Genomic DNA, 7,478 nt, shown 5'->3' on the forward strand with positions numbered 1-7,478 from the left:
ATCAAACTTTTTCTTAACCATATAATTGAAAAAATATCTCTGAAAACAGTTTTCCTCAACCAATAACAAGAGTAATTTCCAATTCACAGTCTAAAACTTTAATAATGTCTGGTTCCAAATACGATCATTTTTACATTTCGATAGCTTTGATCGCCATTTTTCTATTACTGGGCAAGGAATGTTTTCAAACCAATATGTAACCCACTTATGTTACTGTCATCCTCTTGAAAAGAAAAAAGTTCTTTCTTATTATCGGCTACAACTTTTGGTATTTCATTTACTTATTTTCTTGCAGAGTGAGAAGGCCAGAAGAGTGCTTGTCTCATTTCATTTCCGACAATTCGTATTTTTAGGCCATTCTTAAGATTGTCGCGGGGCTTTTAAAACTTTATCCCAGCTGAAGAATGTAACGTCAAAAATGCCCAATTTGTCTGTAATGCAATTTTATACATCAAATTTTTCAATATTTGGAATTATAAAATGTGTAATTGTGTAAAATACCACATTCATACTTGCAAAATTTTAATACTTTTACACTAATATTTGACGGTGTAAATTTGATTTATAATTGTAAAAGATCATTTATAGAGTAAGAAATTATCTCTTTCCGAAATTAATTATAATGGTAACGCAATGGACCAAGAAACAGCAATTTAAGTATTAGAAAAATGTTCAGTTAATATTTTGTGTTAGTCCAAACTAGCCACCTTTGATGACTAGCTAACCGGCAATAAAATTTTAGCTTAAGTATTTTGTGTAACTTGGTGTTAATAGATTCCTCGACAAAGTATCTTTAAAATGCAAATTTTGATATACTATTTTGGTAGTCTTATATATTTTTGTTCAATATGGTATGCATTAGTAATTTTTTAGCCATATTTTTATAAATCTGATTAAAGTACAAGAAAGAGCAAAGGTATTTAAAAATAGACACTCTTTAAAAATTTTCATTATTGACCAATTCCTAAAATAAAATCTTATTTGAAAAATAACAAAATTAAAAAAATATATATTAAAAGCATGTCTTATATCTAAACCTACTCGAAATGGAAAAAAATAAACCTAATTATTGCATTCTTGGCTATCGATAATATAAAGCCTGCATTAAATTTTATTTGCAACAATTAAAAGGTTTGAGTTTCAGTTCAAAAATGGAATATATCTTTGTAAAATAAGCTTAAAATGTATTTTAATAAATGAAAAGTAGAAAAATACTTTAAAAAATTAGTTATAATTAAAACATATTTTTGCAATATAACATGAGGCAAGATGTAATTTTTTGCTATAATATCTTCGGATGCTGTCGCAGGAAGAAGCTACATTGACGCTCTTTGTTTTTAATGAATTAAAATTACATTAATAAATCGTTTTGAAGTGCACATTCCTAACTTTCAACGCTTATAAGTATCAAGTTTGCTAGCTGAAGGTCAAATGGTCCGGCTGTAGAACGCCAGCACACACGCGAGTTCATCTTTACTATTGGTAGAGATAAAATCGTACTTATATTTTCTATAATACTATTTCTAACGTTTGTGGAAAAATTCTATAGATATTCTGAAAAAATAAACAATCGTTGTTCAAGCTAAATAATTTATTTTGAATGACTATCGCTACACTGGAATGGTCATTAATCAATTTTTTAAATAACTCTTTAGTTAATGAAAGTAATACTGTAACTCAACTGAAATAGTAAACTCAAATAAAACTGAGCAAAAAGCGAAATAAACGAAAAAAAATATTTCTGTTCTGCTGCTGTTTTTTTTTAAATTAACAACTAAAAGAAGAAATTGTGGAAAAGAATTCTTAAAAATGTACCATAAATGTTTCTAGTCCTTAAAAAAAAATCTTATACCTCACCACATCAGAAACTTTCCCTAACTTTTGCTCACAACTCATTTCTATATTAGATATAATGAATTCGAAAACGTGAGAATTAATATTTTTTCCAGATCTTTAATGAAAGTTTATGATACAGTATATAAAAAAACTCAGTAAAAATTATTTCGTTCTCCAGGCCATAATCAGCGAAAAAGAGTTTTTATCCATGTTATGGCTATTTGGGAAACAAAAACATTGCTTGGAAATTAAGAGAGGGAAAAACTTGCAAATGAGCCGAAAAGTAAACTGCAAGGAAATACTTCAAAAAAATGATAAAGAAAATAAAGGCAAAACGTGAGGAGGAAAAAAAAACAGTTGCAACTGACAACTAAGGATTCCACTGGATTAAATAAATGAAAGAAATGTTTGGAAAGAAATAATAAAATTCAAAAACTGTGAATATATTCAGAAAAAAAAAATCATCCTTTATATGATAGATTGCAGATTCTTTGAAGCTGTAAATAAAAACCGAATTTGGTAGATGTTTTTTAATTTGTTCTTAAATTCCATGGATTATTTCTAGGTAAACATAGCCATCCGTTTATGAATATTCATATATCGATCGATAATCTCTTTTTTTTGTAACTGTAACAGGTGAAGCCTGATTCCTTTAATAAAGGAAGAATTTCAGGAATTTTCTTTGTTGCCCAATGAAAAGAAATTTATTTCATATTTAGAAATTAGTATTTTTTCTTATTAAAAAAAAATAAGATGAATTAACTTCTCAAATATTCTACGAGCACAAAAAACATTTCTTTGTTTATAGAAATATTCATTTTAATGCCCAAATCTTTATTTTGAGCAATAAATATCTGTGTTTACTATTAATTTTTAATGTTTGAATTTTCACTAGGAGGTCTAAAAAGTTGCGAACTATATATTCTTCAAATGCTTTAATAGAATTATTTATTGCATTTTATTTATTTATTTTTTCTCATAATTTAACAGAAATTCTAAACTACAGAACAATGACAATAAACAAAGTTCTTTTTTCAAGTAAATTGCTTTTTTTTAAAAAAAGGATGCATTAAATGAATCTCAAAAATAAATATTTAGGTTATAAATTTTTGTCTGAACATGTTATATATTATTACTTCTATTGTCTGAAAAGTATTGCAATCAACTTAAATATATTTTAATTCACAATATGTATGTATATTATTAAAACAATTTATGTGTTTACGCAATTATGAAATAATTTCCAATTAATAAAAATCTAAAAATAATGACATTAACTTTCAGCTGTATTAAACAATATAATTGCATGGAAAAAAAGACTTTCTTAATATCTTAAACAATAATTCACTAAGAATAGTTTTTAAGAAATATAGGTTTTGAAATTATTATAATTTCCATCCATAAAGCATTTCCATTAAACGGAATTTTTCTGATGTTTAATATCATATTAAACACAAATATTTAACGTTAAAATATAAATTAATTTCTTCTATTAACATCCTAAATACTGCATGTATTTCTGTACAATTAATTAAATAACGTATTAAGCTTAAAATAACAACCAACATAATTTAAACTTAAAAAGATAAAATTATCATTAATATTTATCAAAAAATATTTAAATATTTCAGAAACAAACTACATTTTAAATACCATCTTGAAATAACTTCTGGCATAAATTCTTTTATGCCAGAATCATTTTAAACTTTACTAATGGGATTGAATTATTAAGATACATAACCACTGACGATACAGAAACACAAAGATTCATTACTTTCAGACCTTACTTACTTAAGATACTTAATTACTTAAGATAAGGTCATTCCTTAAATTGATAGTAATGGTTCATTTAAACGCTTAAAAGTTATTCTAATGATCTAGTCAAATAAGGGAGTCAAGTTAGCTAAATTATTCAATGGTATCCATTCAGAGTTCTTATCTTTATTAACCCAATGTCAAGAATTGACACGCCATTTGTTTACGAGTAGTTTTACAGAAATGTTCTTCTGAAGCTATGAGAACACCTGCTGGGAGTACGGCGTGTTACGATAATGCCTAATTCTTAGCATTGAGTAAGTTTATGGCGCAAAGTATCGAATTTGCGTCATTTTTATTCTTTTTAAAATGAGCCAGTCATCATCTTAATTGTTCTAAACTGACGAACCCTCGGTTATCTTTATGGAGAACTTTACGAATCGGAAGAATACAGGAAGAGATGAGCAGGAAATATATTTAAGATATGTGAATTCTTTCGGAATGAAGTTTTTGAAAAACGCTCTAAAATAGTTATATTTTTGCATAGTAAAAAGTTGAAAAAAAATGTACGAAACCATAATATATAAGATAAAAGAAAAATTTTGAAACAATGGAAAAAATGACATTTTTTTGGCTGAAAAGAGGTACATAGGGAAAAGACGTCTAATTTAGGGGCTTGTCAAATAATGTACTTATTATATTGCAGATAGCTTAAGAAATGTATTGTCTGTTTCCTGAATTTAAAAAAAGTTGTATTTCTATCTATTGTTTAAGTACTGGGGTTTGGCGGTTAAATAACATGAAACTTTCATTTTTTTTCGCATTATGAATCATTAAACCTTAACAGCTTACTAAAGAATATATTACACATTTTCTTGATGAGAAATTGCAGAACATATTAAGGAATAATTATATTAAATTTGAACTAAAAATCTACATTAGTTTTTAGTTTACGAAGTTTTTCTTAGGAAAATTCTATCAAAGATAATAATTTGAGAAAATGACTTTTTAAAGATGTAAAACGGTTTTAATACGTATATAAAAATCAGAGTCATTTCTCCAAAAAGAATTTAGAAATCAAATTCAAATGGTTTTATAAGGAAAACTATTCAAACATTAAGACTACTAAATTAAACTATTCATACTTTCGGAAAAAAATTGATTTTTACATAATCACCTACCTAATAGGCAAAAGTAAAAAAAAAAAAAAATTAAAGAGCATTTATTATTTATATAATAGAGCTAGAATTTAACTATAATGAATCTGAAAACATTAATTCAGTATCGTATCAAATGTAAGTAGCATTCGGGCGTTTTAAAAATAACCGCCAGTCAACAGGAATGACCGAACAAGGGTAAATGGCTTCAGAAGAATTAACCATCTTCCCTTTGAAACTGATACAAAAACACTGATATTTATTTATGTACTTGATTTTTTTGAAGATGAACATTCAATGCTCCTGTACATCCTTATATTATCTCGGCGCGTAACCACAGAATGAATGATAACTATCTTATTTCAAATCAGAATATTTTTAGACAAAGCGTTATAACTAGAGTATTATTTATTGAGATTATGACAAATATTTACTCTCTGGCATACATAAGTAATATAGAGAAAGTTTAGTAATCGTCACAAAAATTAAAATTTGAGATTTCGACGAATCTCCGCCTTTTAGACTTCTATGATTTCAAAAACCACATTTTTAGAAAAATGCCCGCCTGTTTGGCTGTGACAAAGATAAATCAAAAACGCCTTGAACTAGACGGTTGAAATTTGGTATACGGTATTTGTAAACCATTTTTAAGTTCCATCAAATTTTGAGTAAAATTCGTTCAGAGGAAGCTTTTATGTCCGCCTGTTCGAATGCAATTTAACACGATTCCTACAAAACGAAGAGAGCTAGAGAGATAATATTTGGCACACAGATTTAACATCCATAGTGTAGACTACGCATATTTAACATCCATAGTGTAGACTACACAGATTTAACATCCATAATGCAGAGTGCACAGATTTAACAACGATAGTGTAGACTTCACAGATTTAACATCCATAGTGTAGACTTCACAGATTTAACCTCTAAAGTGTAGACTACACAGATTTAACAACCATAGTGCAGACTACGCAGATTCAACAACGATAGTGTAGACTACACAGATTTAACATCTATAGTGTATACTACACAGATTTAACATCCATAGTGTATACTACACAGATTTAACATCCATAGTGTAGACTACACAGATTTAACATCTATAGTATAGACAAAATTGAAGAGGTGTCACATTTTGAGCCTAATTCAACAATGAGATGACTGTCTATCGGTCTGTACGTTCAGGAATATGTAAAGGCTATAATTCAAATACGGAATGACCTAAACATAAATTTTTATGGGAAAATGTGTGACTACACTTTTTAACATCTATAAAAATTGTTTATAGATGTTAACACATCTCTGTGTTAAATTTTGTTTTCAATCAGTTGAAAAAAAACACCTTCGATTCGATTTTCCAATACTATTAACGGCATGAACGCGTTCTCTAGTAAGTTTATTAGAAAGTATACGAGAAAGTTTTGGGGAGACAAATCCCGCTGATTTCCAGCATACTTCTAATCAGTTTGAAGAAGCTTATTAAAAGTATGTTGGAAAATCTCTAAGTGAATGATGCCTATGATACCGTGGGCCTATTTTCATTAAAAAGCATTAATTGCGCAAAACATAAGCCAATTAATAGAAACAGAAATCTCGTAATGTAATTGGTTGGTATTTAAGTATATATGTCCGCCATCTCCGCCATCTCCGCCTTTATAAATGGGTAGAATTCACAAAATTTTAACTCTTATAATTCACCAAAAACCCGAATACATGGAAAAGAAAGAAGGTGCGGGGAGGATAGCGTTTCAAGTTCCTATGAAATATGGACAGTTCTGCAGTTTATTGCTGTTTTACACAACTGTACTTACTTTTTTTTTCACCGAACATCTGTTTAAAACAGCATTTATTTATGTTAAAATATTTTTTATTCGTCTGTGGAATCGCAAAAACTTCCGAGATGGCTTCAGTTAGAATTCTGAAACATCCTCTAAAACGGGTGCTCACTTTATAGTTCTGGTTTTGATATTTCTGCTTACTTGAAGAATTCATGTTAACAGATGTTAACGCATAAAGTGTGAAATAAATTCCATTCGGAGAGGTTTTTCGATTATGTATATATAGATAAAAAAACAAACAAATGACAGATGTTGCTTATGTGACAACTGAATTCGGTGAGCTGTGCATCATTATTGAATTCAAAGAATCAATTAGATTTTTTTTGGTTCCAATTTTGAAGAGAAAGAAAGGTTAGTTTATTTTTTAATAATTAAAATTTGTGAACGTTACTCATGATTTTATTCTAATTTCATTGAATCACTCTATAAAATTTTAAAGTAAACAGATTTTACTGCAATTATTCTGTTTTTTTTTTTTAAATAAATAGACGGCTATAATATTTTATGACTTCAATTTTATTTATCATAAGGGAAAAAATTTTAAATGGAGAAGGTGTTACTCTTAAAAATAATATCATTTAGAATTGGCAATGAGAAACAGATTAATGATGTAGATATCTACATTTACACTTAATCATAGCAATAGTTGATAGAGTGAAACATTTTACTAAAACCAGACAGTTTGTCTTTCAGTAAAAGACTGCTTGATTCTTTTATGAACTTTTAAATCTTGCTACCACAGAAAAGTAATTTTGGAAGAGATTACTTTCTTGCATCTTTCCATGTCTCATTCCTACACTAGGGTGATATTTCTTTTTTTAAAAAAAAACCTTGAGAAACACTAGGTCCATATTTACTAAACAGCAATTGTTGAGTATAAGCTACAATTATT

Source organism: Argiope bruennichi, chromosome 9 (genome assembly GCF_947563725.1).
Source record: "Argiope bruennichi chromosome 9, qqArgBrue1.1, whole genome shotgun sequence".
Lineage (NCBI taxonomy): Eukaryota > Metazoa > Arthropoda > Arachnida > Araneae > Araneidae > Argiope > Argiope bruennichi.